This window comes from Vollenhovia emeryi, unplaced genomic scaffold, assembly GCF_000949405.1.
Source record: "Vollenhovia emeryi isolate VEMERY1.0 unplaced genomic scaffold, V.emery_V1.0 DF939121.1, whole genome shotgun sequence".
Lineage (NCBI taxonomy): Eukaryota > Metazoa > Arthropoda > Insecta > Hymenoptera > Formicidae > Vollenhovia > Vollenhovia emeryi.
This window is the reverse complement of record NW_011967245.1, coordinates 3,573,422-3,588,095: the sequence shown is the minus strand read 5'-3', so window position 1 is coordinate 3,588,095 and position 14,674 is coordinate 3,573,422.

The window sequence follows — 14,674 nt, the reverse complement described above, 5'->3', positions numbered from 1 at the left end:
GGGGGCCGTGACATCTCTCAGGCTTCTCTCTGCTCGTATCTTCAAGAAGCTGTCTATTCCCGCGCGCGGAGCGTGTCCTCCGTCAGCAAACATTAGCTAGCTCTTACGGATACGGCAACGTCGCCCTTCTACGCGCGGCAACGGTGCCCGAAGGGATCTCGCCGGGATCGTTTAGGATTTCGAGGAAAGAAGGAAAGATGCGCGAAGCGCAGAGACTTCGTAATCCTCTGCCTCTAGAAAGCTCTCTCGATACTCGATGCGAGCACAGGAAATTAAGAGCAAGGCAGCGAAGGAGAGAGAAAGAGGAAGACAAAGTCCGGAGGAAAAAGAGACGACAGAAGGAGCGAAAAAAAAAGAAAAGGACGAGACCTCGATCGAAGTCTTCCTCCGCTACGTTCAGATCAGTACAGATAAAAATCGTCGCGAATGTTTTTGCAGGGAGAGACCGTGACGGCTCTCGCCGAGTGACTCGACTCGCGGCGGTGAGGGGAGAGAGCGGGGCGGTATGAAAGAAATGACATATAGATATACAAGGTGTCCAAAGAAAACGTCGGCTTTAACGTGCCGCGCCTCAACGATCGCATCGAGCTAACGGCACGGCGATCCGCGTGTTGGCTCGTTCATGCGCGATTACTCAAAATATCCGCGCTATTATGGAAAAGCGCGTCCTCGAGTCACAAATAAAGCTCGTTTCCTATCCGATCCAATGTTAAACGTGACAAAAGTCTAATCCGTAGCACGGTATTCGCGAACGGATACTTGGATGCATTTTCAGCTAATCGCACAATTGCGGGATTCAGTGCGATATTACGTCAGATCAAGTTGGATCCCGATTTCTTCATCTGGCGCTTCTCTACGTTTACCATTTCCTCGCCTCGAGAAACATTTGTCTTGAAATTTTGCGCTTCCTACCGAGAAATTTAACGGCACCGAGTCCGAATCGCGAACGGGGAAAGTTTTTCCAGGACGTAAACGTAGCGTCCGGCAGCGCCGATATCGATTTATTCCCCGATTGCACGGCGCGCTACTCCGCCGTCCCATTGGGAAGCACCGATATCTTTCGCGTTTCGCGTTTCGCGTCTCGGCCCGGCGCAATTTTGAATCGGACGAAGTTTCCGGGGCGAAGGGCAAGAGGGAAGTGAGCGGGGGAGAGCGAGAGGTCTCGTTTTCAGACCTCTGTAGTAGAGAACTTAGGATATTGAATTTCGCACGAAATTAAAGAAAACAAAGAGTCCGGGAAGTTGTTTCTGGCACACCCTGTGTGCAGAGAGAAAGACAGAGAGAGAGAGAGGGAGAAAGAGCGCTCGACGGAGGCGATATCGCCAAGTAGGAGACGCTTGCCGTCGTGGTGGGGCGAGGCGCGCGCCGATTGGCCGCGCTGGAGGGAAACGTCGCACGCAAGCGCAAACACCGGGACGTTCGGGGACTCTCCCGGGGAGTCGTTCGTCTAATCTCGCGTGAGTCGCACGTATCTGCTCTGCTCTCCCGAAGGACTTCTCTTGCCATTTAGTCGTACAACTTCCACTGCGTATTCTCATAAGCGTACATCATCGTAGGGGGGTAAAAAAAGAAAGAGAGAGATAACCGTAGAAAGAGAGCTACTACGGGCATCACACACGGGACAAGTCGTATCGTATGATCGTTACGCGCGTTTAGAGCGGCGCGAGGGAATGAGGGTTGTGCCGAGATCTGGATTACCTGCACAGGGATATTTTACTAGGGCACTCTCCACGAGTCGAAGAGCGCCGGGGACTAGCTACGCCCGTAGAGGCGAAAAGCCTCGAAAGAGGCAGCGAGCGAGCGTGTCGCCGATGCCCGGCATATGTCTCTCCTCTCGGTGTTGATCGCCCGAGCGGGGCGTGGCCCCCCTTTGTCGTTCTATCGACTAGAAAGGGTTTTTTTTGCGTTTCCTCGTTGTTGTTGGTTGTTTATCGATAATGCTCGAGCACCTGTCGCGTAGTTTCGATGAATCGATCATTAACGAGCGGGGACGAGAAAAAAAGGAACGAGAGATCTCCCGTTTACTCGAGTATCTCGGCGATCGGGAATCATTCCTCGGGGTCTCTCGTGCGCCGTTCGCGGAGTTTCTTCGGCGAGGGAGGCAGAAGAGGCGAGCGGACGCGTTAATCTCGCCACGTACGCATCTGGAAGAACGCGCGCACGAAATGGCGGACGCGCGGCTCCGTGGCGGCCACCGCCGCTCGCCCGCGTAATCGCGCCACGGTCTCCGTCCCGCGCTCGTTTCTCCTAAAGTAGAAAAACCTGCGACGCCCCACGAGCGAGACGTTTTGCTGTGTGATCTGTGCTGTGTTCTCCGGACTCCGCTATACTTCGTCCCCGAGACTGTGCGAATTGATTTCCCGCTGCCGCGATTATTCTCGGCGCGCCGCGAGGATCAAGTGAACCAGTGAACACGCCCGCGGTCGCTCGAAACGGAATCTCGGCTGGCGACGCCTGGTGCTGCGAAAGACTCGAGCGTTCCGTTTCGAGAAGCCCGTTGTTCCCGCGACTCCTCGCGCCTATATAAAACGAATGACCTCCTTCGACGGCGCGACGTTACCTCGCGATCTCGCGCGTCCGTTGGTGTCGAGCGTCCGCTACGTAGGAGAGCCGAGAAAGAGCGGAAGTCGCCGCTCCACATAATTACGTTTCCGTATCGATCGCGCGCGCGAATCGACCGACCGCCGCAATTGCGCAGCCGAAGAGCTCCCGGCCGCAGCGACAGAACCGCCACGATTATTCGTCAACGTTTATCGCCAACCGCGTGGGACACATCCCTTAGCCGGGAGACGACGCGGCACGGAGACGCGGCGCATTTTCATCCAGGCCCAAAGAAAATTGTCGAGATTTTCCCGCTGGCGTACTGGAGCCGCGTCCGCGTTCTGCCCCCTCGCTCGACGGAGAGCCGTTGCCGCTGCCTCTCTTTCCTTCCTCGTTCTTACCGTCGCGCCCCTCTCCGCCTCGCCCCTCGAGTCCCATCCCCACGTCTCCTAATAAAAAAAAAAAAGAGGCGCGCACACACGGACGCGCGATCGTCGGCGCGCTTTGGTGCGAGTCTCGCGCACAACGAGAGCGCCCCTTTTCTACGTCGTTCGTACGAGTGAAAGCGGGCGCAGGGAGGGAGATTAGCGGAGCAGAGAGGATGAGTGCGCGCAACGTAGTGGGGAGCGAACCGGGAGGAGGGACGGCGGGAGTAGCGCGACGCGCGGGAGAGGGACGAGGTAATAGCGGAGAGGAAAGCCGCCGAGTGCCACGGTGGCTGGCTGGCTGGCTTGGCTTGCTCGCTCGCCTGCCTGGCGAGCGAGCCGTGAATCGTATCCCCTCCCCACCGCTGTCGCTCCCGCCGGTCGCTCCTGCCCTCCCCTCCCTTCCCGTGTCCCCTCTTTATCCCCCTCAAAATGCTCATCGAGGAATTTTACTCGGGCAGACTCGCTCCCAGGCTTAGGTCTCCCCGCTCCCCCACCCCTGTTCCTGGTCGACGCACGACGACGGGTTCTGCTTTATGCGGCGGCATTAGCATGGGGTCTCCATAAACCGAAGAAGTCTCTAGGTCAGCGCCGTGTTCGCCTATGTTACAGGAACGCCGCGGCCTCGCCAGCGCTCGCTATGCCGGGCTGGATAAATGCCCCGCGATCGCGAGACCATTTAAAACGCTACGCGTATGTCGATAGTGATCGCGCCCCGATGGGGACGGTTTCCGTCGCGATTCTACCTATCGTCGGGGTGCGATGCGACGTCTCTCCGGCCGCGAGGAGAAAACCGCGCGCGGTCGAAGCAAATGGAAAAACACCGCGCGTGACTTTACCTCCGACGCTTAAACTAATTACGCGAACAAACATGCGTCAGCCTCGCAAGGAGAACGGTAAATTCCCGTGGATGATTCGGCACATTCGCGGGTCTGAGGCGTAAATCGCTCGATTATCGGGGGCGTCGATAATGCCCGACTGCGAGTAAAGATTTTCTTCTAAAGACGTATGTTAACTTAAAAAAAAACACGCGTATCTCTCTCGTCCCGGATATACTTCCAAAAGGCCCCTATAAGCTAGGGAGCTCATCTTCTTTTGGCACACTCCTTTAAGTGTCCAAGTGCCAAATATAAAATATTGATACATGCCTCAGTGATCGAATTAGTGAGACGCCCGCCTAGTGAGAGGAAGGTCCAGGTTCAAATTCTGGCTGAGGTAACTTTTTCGCAATAAATTACAAAAATTAAAATCAGACACTAACATCCTGTCTCGGCTCTTGTATCCTTTATTCCTTCGATTTGTAATTTCACGTCAGAGCCTTATAAATTTGATTAAAATATAACATATTTACTCATGTAGGAAAAGGCCAATAATGGAACGAGCTACTAAAGGGTCGCAAAAATTAAATGAAGGCTAATTCATTGTATTTAATATGATACGTTTCAACTTTACTTAATATATTATAATTACCAAATTTCTGCGCACTACTACGCATATAATATTAAACTTAATTCAACTTCTGTTGGGGTCGATATTATATTTAGGAGACTTTGTTGAACTAGACGTTTTTTAAAACTGGACTACATTTACTGGGCCAGCGGCTTCCTTCTCACATCACAAGTAACCAAAACTAATTGTTAAACTGTTTTCATTTTGTAGTAAATTATTAGGTGTACAAATGAATAATTCAAACTTTTTTAAGCGACTAAGAAAATAAGTTTCAAATAATCTAATTTTTCCGCTCTTTTAAGGTTATGTAGCGTTGACATATAGCTATTAAAAATTATATTTAGTATGGCGGAGGGCTCAACACATAACCATAAAAATTATTCAGTTCAGTAAAGTAAAAAATGGCAGCGGATAAGGTGCATATTCGACACTGCATTCTTTACGAATTCCAACAAGGAAAAAAGTGCTGTAAGAGCATGCGAATCGATCTGTTCCTTTCTCGGCGAAGGTGTTTTATCGTACGATGTGTGCGCATTTTGGTTTAGACGGTTTAAAAGCGGCGATTTCAGTCTGAGTGACAAACAACGAATGACAAATATATTATAATATTAATTATATTCATTTTAGAGGATAGTCCTTATCGACGATTTTGACGCGTATTTTCGTCTCTCCCGCGCATACTTTAGGCTCACACACGCCGCCTCGTCGGTGACTCACTGGTCCAAGTGTTAAATGTATTTGCGTCGCATTATCAGCGTACACGTAGCTGCAGGTGGACATTATCGCGATTACATCGACGCGTATTAAGCCGCTTTAATCGCGCCGTCCATCGCGACGGTGACGGTTCGAACGATCGTACGTCTTTCCACGTTTCAAACGGGAGACGTACAGGAAATCAATACATCGGCCCGCGGCGAAGAGTCTGAGGGGCGAGACAAACGCAGAAACTCGTCTTCCGTAAACTCGTCAGCGTTATAAATAACGAATTATCGATCTATTTCACCCGTGCACGACGCGTCGTCGTCCCTCCTGTTTATAGAGGCGTCCGTAAAGATAGTAACGTGGCATTTATCGCATTTATTGCGAAGGCGCGTACGTCCCGTCATTCCACGCTACAATGGCGTGTACACTGTTGAGGTAAACGCGAGCCGAACGCCAATTTTTAGCAGTTTTCAGTTTTCTCCCGCAGCCGATGCGGTCGGAAATTCATTAGCGCGCTCGCGCTCTTCCCTTTCAAACGTTTAATCCCCCTTCAGCTTGGCAAACAATCTCCATTCGTAGATCGCAAATAACGCCTTTTGTGCCCGGCAATTTTTTTTCATCGTAGCACGAGACATCACTTTTTCACGAGCTAAACTTGATCTTGCGTTAGAAAGGAAAAAAAAACCGACCGAAAAATGTACCGAGAGCCCCGGGAAGACTTGACATCAATTTTTACGCAAGCGGACACGGTATACGGCGAGGGCTCTCTGCATTTTTACGTAAATAAAATATCGCGCGCCTCTTTAAGGAATACGCTCGCGCGGGCTCTGCGGCAACGCGTGTTGCATAAAAAGTCCGAGTTTTCGCGAGTGTGACGATCTAACGTTAACAATGCGAGGTTTCGCAATTCCGCGAAGCGCAACGCGGGTAAAAAGGAACACAATGCAGAGTGGGTACATCGCACACAGCGACGGCAATGACGGCAATGACGACGACGACGACGACAAGGAGAAGAGAGGACTTTTGTTCCTCCGCTCTCCGCCGCTCTCGGCTCGTGCTCTCTCGCGGTTATGCTCTGGCTCTCACCGCATAAAACGCCTAGCAATGTTGCCACGAGGATGTTTACCGTTGGAGACCCAAAGGGTTCGGGTGGAAAGAAGTTGATCGATCGTTTCTTACCGCGCTCGTCTCTTTACGAAAGTAATTATTTCGTGATCGAAGCGCGCGATGATGCAACGTGGAGTCTAGTTTTTTCTGCCAAACGTGGAGTAAATGTTACATTTATCGCTAAGAAATGAAAGTCGAGTGCTTACGAGGCGATGAAACACTGATGTCAATTGAATTCCCGAGGAAGTGGAATTTTATTGCGAGTTGACAAAAAACGCAAAGGCAAACGGTACTCGAGAGAGTTTTGTAACGTTCATTGTAAGGATAGGATGTATCCTTGGTGACCTAGCGCCAGCATTACCTCATTATTATAACATGCTTATTAACTAGATGATTTAATCGTGTAACCAACTCAAGTAGGTCAACTGATAAGGGATTTGATTGTGTACAACCGCGTGTGTAGAAATTACAAGAGCACATACGTGCGATCTTCGCACATTTCTTGTTCCCGTGTATTATAATGCGAATTTATACAAATCGCGTTCGTGTCTGAACTGGACCGTTGTACTCAACCTCGATATAAATATCGCGGCGGGGATCGGCACACAATTACAGTCCAAGATCGTATATCTTAATTTAAAACGTCCAAGATTCGAGGAGACTGACAAACGACGTTTCCGACGCGTTTAGGACTTTGCAATCCTTACCCGGAAGGAGGAACGCTCGCCGGGTTAGCATCGCAATAGACTCGGGCGAGGAAGACTCCGATCAACATCGAAATCCGATGCGAGAGAGCTTCAATATTAAACATTCCCCGGAACGTTCGGCGAACGTGTCTATAAATAGGCGATCTTTCGTGGGAATCGCTTCGAATCGGAAGCGGAGGTCCGCGGCGCGCGGCGAGAGAGCGCGCGATCGTTTCGGGGCAGACGAAAGAAAGAAAAAAAAGGGGGGGAGGGAGGCAATTCGGCATACATCTCCCTGAAACTCAGTCGGCCGTCCCTCTAAAGGCGGACGGCACGTTCTCCGGCAGACGACACTGACACAAGCGGCGACTATCGCGGGCCTCCGCCGTGTCGAGACGCCCCAATGAAGCCGGCGAGGAACGTGGCAACAGCGCTATGACTCAGCTCTCCTCGTTTCAACCTCACTCCCTCCCCTCCCGCCTCCGTCCCGCTCTACCCTGCCCCGCGCGACCCAACCCGCCCTTCCCCGTCGCCCCGTCATCCAGCCGGCACTACGCAGCTGACGCCCTTCCCCTCCCCCGCCGAGAGAAATTGCCCCACCAGCGCTCCGCCATCCTTCCTCGCGTCCCAGACACGGAGGTCTCCACTCTTCTCCCTCCCTAGCCGGCCCCTACCCGCGCCCCACCAGCGCCGACCATGCCGACTCTCGCGCGGGATACACCGACAACTCGTTTGCCCCCACTAAACCTCCCGGCGGGCACACGGGGACGATTTCTACGACGGCGCGGTGCGGCGCGTCGCGTCCGTGCCGCTCCGCCGAGGAGAGACGAGCGTGCAAAGCCAGCGCAAAAAGTCCCCTTTGGAAGAAAAACATCTCTCTTTCTCTCCCTCTCGCCGTACCCTATCGCGCCATCCGACCCTATCCCCCGTCTCTCTCTTCCTTCGTCCACCTCCGCGGGGACTCCTTTTCCTCTGCCTCTGCCGGTTCCTTCTCGTTGTGTTCCAAGACCCTTTCGCTCTCTCGCTCTCTCTGTCTCTCTTTCTCTCTTTCCTTTCGTTCTTGCTCCTTTTGTCTCGGATCTTCTTTTTCAGGGCCTTCTGCCATTCTGTTTCTGTCCGTCCCGTGGCAGGGACGAACAATGCAACGTGATCCAGGTGCAAGAATAAGGGGATACAAGGGGAGGGTAAGCGAGAGAAAGAGAGAGGATAGAAGGGCCCGAGGGGTAGCAAGGGATGAGTGAGTGAGAAAGAGAGAGAGAGAGAGAGAGAGAGAGATTGGTCGCGATGCGTGCGACGTGACTAGTTACGGCATGCGTGAGCTAAATCCATTTCTACGCTTCGCGCTTATTTTTCGGCATTCGGTACTGTCAAAATCGATAGTTCCTCGGTTTCGCCAGTTGCTAGGCGAGCATTCTCGTTTAGCGATCCGATAATATTCGGCACAGTTCGAATGCGATCAGGAGAATGAAAATATCCGTTTTATTGGTATTATCTTTTTCCTTGCGGGAAATCTTTTCTTACCAAATCCGATTGGTACTCTCTCTCTCTCTCTCTCACTCCCTCCCTTCCCCCAATGTTATATTAGATTGACCTTTCTTGTCGGACGCATTGTCCCTGATATCGCTTATTTCTGTGTAACATCGATTTGACAGGTTTGGAATTAAACTGTTTTCGCGGCGTCGATAATCCTCCCGGTTTTCTAGTAACAACAAATATAACTCGCGCCCGTATAAATAGTCACGAATATACAGTGCTCTAATGTGCGTTCTTGAAATAGAAGGCTTGAAATCCCGTTATCAATTGTTTCTCGATTACCGCAGTTTGTGTAAACGTAGAAACGCAATAATTTATTGCGGCGATTGTGGAGACGCGTTTGAACAATTAGTAAACGTGTCAACGCATACAATTTTGTCTTTACGTGTCTTTTTCATACCTTCATTTTCCTTCTCAAACGAAATTACGTGTTTCGTAATTACAGTTTTAATCACAAACGATAATATAAAACGTCCGACGGCGAAACGTTTATTTATAACTCAAATGCGAGCGGTCAATGAACGTGCCTTGTTCATTGGCACTTCTTAGAAATCTATCTTACAGAGGCAGAAATATAACACGCTCTTATTAGAAAGCTAATTAAGACATTGATTTCAGCTTGATTGTCTCTGCGAAATTAACGCTCGACATTAAATTCTTTATTAAAAATCTAACGTTTTTTTTCCTCTCGAAAGATACGAACTTATCGAGAGTTTTGTCGAAAAATATTACGACTCAAGATCGACTGAAAAATTTAACGACTTTTAACGAAATTGACATTTCTCGCCGTATAAACACATTTGTACAAAAGAGGATCGTAGCAGAGGACGAAGCAAACAACTCGGAGTAACTTACGGCCAACAGCATTTTGCAAAACCTAATCGTCGACGCGAAATAACTGCTCTGGGAAAAAAGACAGCAACCCATTTTTTGGGTCCACAATCTCGAATTATTGAGATTGTTCGTAACTCTACTCTGGGAACAATTTTGACCGTTTTTTGTGGTTAAGCAACTTAACATTTCGGTTAGTGTCTCTTAAGTGAAAATGATCTTTGCGTTACTGAATATCGACAGGACTAATTGAGAGAATTGACTGGTATTACTTCAAAATCTTGGATATATAATAGATGGAATCGCTAATTGCGATTTTTAGTTACGCGGGATAAAATTCGTAAAAGATTAGAGCTTCGAACGATCCAAATAATTCGATTACTAATTGTGGGCCCCAGAATGGGTTGCCGTCTTTTTTTCCCAGAGTGCTTTTCCAGCTCGCCGCGCGGAAAATACAAACGGCTTTGGAATTAATCGCGCGATCGTCCCGGTAATCGCCGAATTATCCGGAGCCCTCCCGGTCTGAATCCAGACAGAAAGACGAAGCCAACGACTACGAGCGCGAGGCCCCGCGTAGGTTCGAGGTCGAAGGCGGAGAAGTCACGTTAGGCGAGTGTGCCGCTTCTGTGTCGTATAGTCGAGGTGCCGTTATTTTAATGCAGATACGCGGAGACCGGACGAGAATGAAAGGCCGTAGGAGACACATTCGCGCGTTGCATACACTCTTGCGCCAGCGCGCGACAAAGAGGCACACCACCACCACCGCCGCCACCATCTCCGTATCTCGCTCGTCGGGTGTCCCGCCAGGATTTTTCCTCTCGGCGAGTACCATGATGCATGAATAGCCGCTCATTATCATTTCGCGAAGACGCTCCGCGATTCTTATGCATTTTTCCGCGCGACGACGAGCGATGGCACGAGCTGCGGAGCCAAGAGAACGCGAGGTGTATCTCGGAATCGGATAACGCGCGGCGTTATTTTCTATGAAATTTTAAAGCCGTTTCATTTTTAAGCAGCGAGACGCCAACCCTCCAAATTGCGAGCCATCGAGGCGGCGAAAGCTGTTTACCGAAGCCGTTTTCCCCGTAAGCTAATTTTTATCTCGAGGACAAAAATAAATAATAGATCATTTATGTAATAATAGATCATTGTTCGTCGTTTAATTTCAAGTGAACTTTAAACTGGGACTTGTTTAAGTTATTAATTATTATATTAGCATATCGCGTGCTACTGGTGAATGAAAAATTACCAGGCGCTATCGACATTTTCGCCAAAACCAGATTGAAAACTTTCAAATTTTTAGCAAGACCCTATTTGCGTCGTTTTGCGCCAATTTTGAGACACTTCAAATATAAGGAGGACAAAAGATTGAAGGCGAATTTTATTTTAAATACTCTGTAGATGGAGACAGAATTAATGTAGCGTGTGGCTTGTACAATAACAGTTAATGCAAAATTTTCGCCATTTCGATCAAGCTAATTATATCGCGACGTCGACGGCGTCGTTAATAATTTTTGTAACCGATGATCGATAGCAAATCCAATTAAATAACAGGATGACTAAATAGAACCTGGTAGCGATATGGAAATTTCCCCCGCTCTTTTAATGCGGATGCGTACGCGGGGACATAACGTAGCCTTAGCTCGAAGATAAATCATCACGGAAATATTCCGCGAGTCGGGTCAGACAGCGTCTGGACAATGCAGCCTGCCTGGCAGGTTTCTAAATACCTAGCACCTGTTACAAGTCTAATTCTTCCGTAGCAGTGGTTCCCAAACTTTTCAAAACACACTGCCCGTTTTATCCGCGCACGAGGATTGTACCGGGCTGCGGCGCCTGAATTAGTTTCCTTTCTTTTTTCGTCGAGGTAAATGCTACAATTTGTATACCCGCGACGAACAGGTCAACTGACAATTCGCGGTGAAACTGCTCGTAATAGGAAATAATTCTAATTTGCATCGCATTTCGAATTATCGGAGACTTTGTTGGAGCCTTCAGAATTCGCAGCGATTTTTCATCGTATTCTCCATTCATTGTCAGATAGTGTCGCGTCGGAATACTTGCTTCTTTTATCAACGCGTACGATTTGGACGAAGAGAGAGAGAGAGAGAGAGAGAGAGAGAGAGAGAGAGAGAGAGAGAGAGAGAGAGAGAGAGAGAGAAAATTCACGTGGCCTTTGTCACAATAATAATGTGTGTGAGTGTGTGTATACGTACATACATATATTTATGTCAGTTTTAACTCCTAGACTAGTTAGACATAAACGATTTCTCGTATTTAAAAATATACACAATTGATTATAATAGACAGAATATAATGTATGCAATTATTCGAACCTTAGTGCAATTTAGTTTACGTTTAGATATTTAGAAACTATTATTACATGAGCTAATTTCTTAACTATTATCACAATCGATCAGTTTTTTTTGGACGGTGGGGCAAAGACGTGCCCCCACTATAAGTTAAAAGAAACATAAGTTGTCATCAAACGAAAGGGACTGATCCGATAAATGCAGATTCTCCATTTAGAAAATTTAGCACGAGAGAGAGAGGGGGGGAGGGAGAAAGAGAGAGAGAGAGAGAGAGAGGTGTCGCGGAGAACCATCTTCTCCGGAGTGTCGGGCGACTCGTAAAGACCGTCGATCGTTCCATCGGGGAAGAAGAGGAGCCGGAAGAGCGAGAAGTAACGGTAGTCGATATTACGACCGCCGCCGTCGCCGCCGCGCCTATATTCCATCGTGGCGTTTGTCGTTCGTGTCCCTGCCCCGCGGAGAAAGCCAGCGGCCGGCGTGTCGTTTGTACGCCGCGCTCGTTGCGTGTCGGGCGTCGTGAGAGCGCGATATAAAGGGGATGGCAAGTGAGGGGGGAGAAAGGGGGGAGAGGGGTCGGTGTATTATTATACCGTGCGGCTATGTGCCGCGGATAAGGCTGTTCCGCGACGTCGTATCCCTACAGTCGGCTGCGCCGACTGCGCGTCAAGCGGGTCTCGTATGAAGAAATCGCGAGGAGAGACGCCGTCCGACGCGGAACGATAACGCCCCCGACTCCGGGCGAGCCCTTGAAAACGGCTACAGTCATAACGGTTTACAGCATAGTTGTAAAGTTGCCTCTCCCGGCGGGAATCCCGTCGGAGTAACTTTTCGTGTCTCACGCCGTGGAATCCGACGTGTTCTAACACACTTTTACAGCGATAGTATTTCTGTACACGACACGTCGGCCGAGAGGGCGACGCGACGCGACGCGACGCGACGCTCTCGAGAACATAGTGGCGGAGGAGGAGAGACCTCCTCGTCGACGTGTGCACGTCTGAGAGGAACGAGAGCGAGGGAGACGAGGAAGCAGAGAGAGGAAGAGATCAAGGTTCGAGCGAGAAAGGAGGCTCGGCTCGCGCGAGCCAGTGGCGTAACTCTTCCCGCGGAACGATCGCGGCCGATCGTTCAATTGTCGCGCTGAGAAACCCACGCGTTGCCTCGGCGTTTCTCAGATTCCACCGGCTCTCCGACCGACGAGTAAGAGCCCTCGAGTGCCGTCCGTCTTCTCGAACAGCGCTCCTGAGAAATCACGCGGACGTTTCTCGCGCGACAGACCGAGATCTTGTCGAAGGCTGATGGCAGAGAATGATCCGTAAACGCTTAAGTCTGCTCCTCGGTCGTAGACGTAAGATAAGAGAAAAGAGAAAACCGTAAGTCGTCTTTCACGACTTCAGTTTTTCTCTGTCTTACATCTACGACTGACAATGAGACAGACTTAGGCCCAGGTTCTCCAACGTCGCGTAACTTTAAAGCTGTTCTTGTCTCTTTCCAAATGTTACTCCAGAAAGAGACAAACATGAATTAAACTAAGATTAAAGCGACGTTTGGTGAAACCGGGCCTTAAGCGTTTACGGATCGTTCTCTGCCATCAGCCTAAAGCCTCGTCTACAATTGTCGCAGTCGCAGAGTCGCAAGTGCCAATGCAATTGGCTGAATCCCTCGTTGCGACCAGTCGCAACGTTTGCGACTGCGACTATTGTAGAGGCTTAACACGTTGTTTAAGGCCGGTTCTACATTGGTCGCAAGGGTCGTAGACTAATTTGCGACGCTTGCGACGCTACGATACGATCAATGTAGAACCGGTCTAACGCTGGATCTACAATAGACGCGGCGAGTCGCAAGCTGCAAGAAATCGGCCAATGACAGTTGATTATTCTTGTCCTAGTTGACTGTGATTGGTCAATTTCTTACGACTTGCCGCGTCTACCGTAGATTCAGCTTAAGGATGCGTCTGAGGGGTACGGGCGAGCGAGTCGGCCGTCGATTGCGCGTTACCGCGAGGCGGATGCGCGGCGGACGTTGAGCAAGACCGAGCGCTCGCTCGCGACGAGCGGCGGCGAGAGGAGGCGTGAAAAAACGACGGCGTTAAAAAAGCGCGGGAGAATACATAAATATTTTGCAAGGCGCGGCTGTAGCCGGCGCGGGAGTTACGCCACTGGATGCATGCGTGCAGCGCAACTGCAGCCTCCCGTCGCGGTGTTCACACCGAGGCTGCCTTTTTCTAGGGCTCCCTTCTCTCCGCGTGCGGCCGGCGCGGCGATTTCACCACGCTCAGCTGGGCATGCTTCTCCGCCACGGAGAAGAGGCACGCGTATGTGTGCTCGCGTGCACGCGCGCGCGCGCGCGCGGGTTTGCGCGCTCGTCCGCGTAGTGCAAGCGCGTACGCGCCGCATCGGACGAGAGGACGCGCGCCGGGGATAACGATTTCGCGGTGTTCACGCGACGAGAATCGCCTCGCGTATCTCTTCGATTTCTCTGCCTCGCGCGAGACCGCCCGGTACCGCGAGGAGTTACGCGACGACCTGGGCCGCGGGCACACCGACACCGAGCTCTCGTTGTCGAGGTAGAACGTTGTTGCCGACGTAAACAGGAAGTAGGAAAATGCGGAGCCGCGCGTGAAAGATATTTCACGCTTTGAGGCCTAACGGGCTCGTGTGACGGCCGCTGGAGCCATTGTATGGGCTCGCGTGTGTGAAAACGTGAGAACGAACGCGAGGAAACCGGAGTATCGAGATTATCGTACGAAAATCAACTTTTAAATTTGCATCCGATAGGAGGAAGGGGAGAAGGGGGGGCTCTTAAACGCCCCGCAGCACGCTCGAAGGCGGCCGTCCCGGGTGGGAGAGAACGGAATCGCGAGGTAGATCGTCTCGGAGAGTAGATGAGTCATAAAACGCGAGGGGCGGAAGGGTTATTACGTTAATTAGGGTGCCTTAATGAGTGAGATAAGGCAATCGCGTGACGCGATGAAAAAAATTGGAGGGAGAAAAGTCGCGGGGGCCCCCGTGCGCTCTCCGCTACGGAAACTTGAAAAACACGATATATCATCTTCGGTGTTTCTACGCGTATCCCTAACGCGTGCGAAATC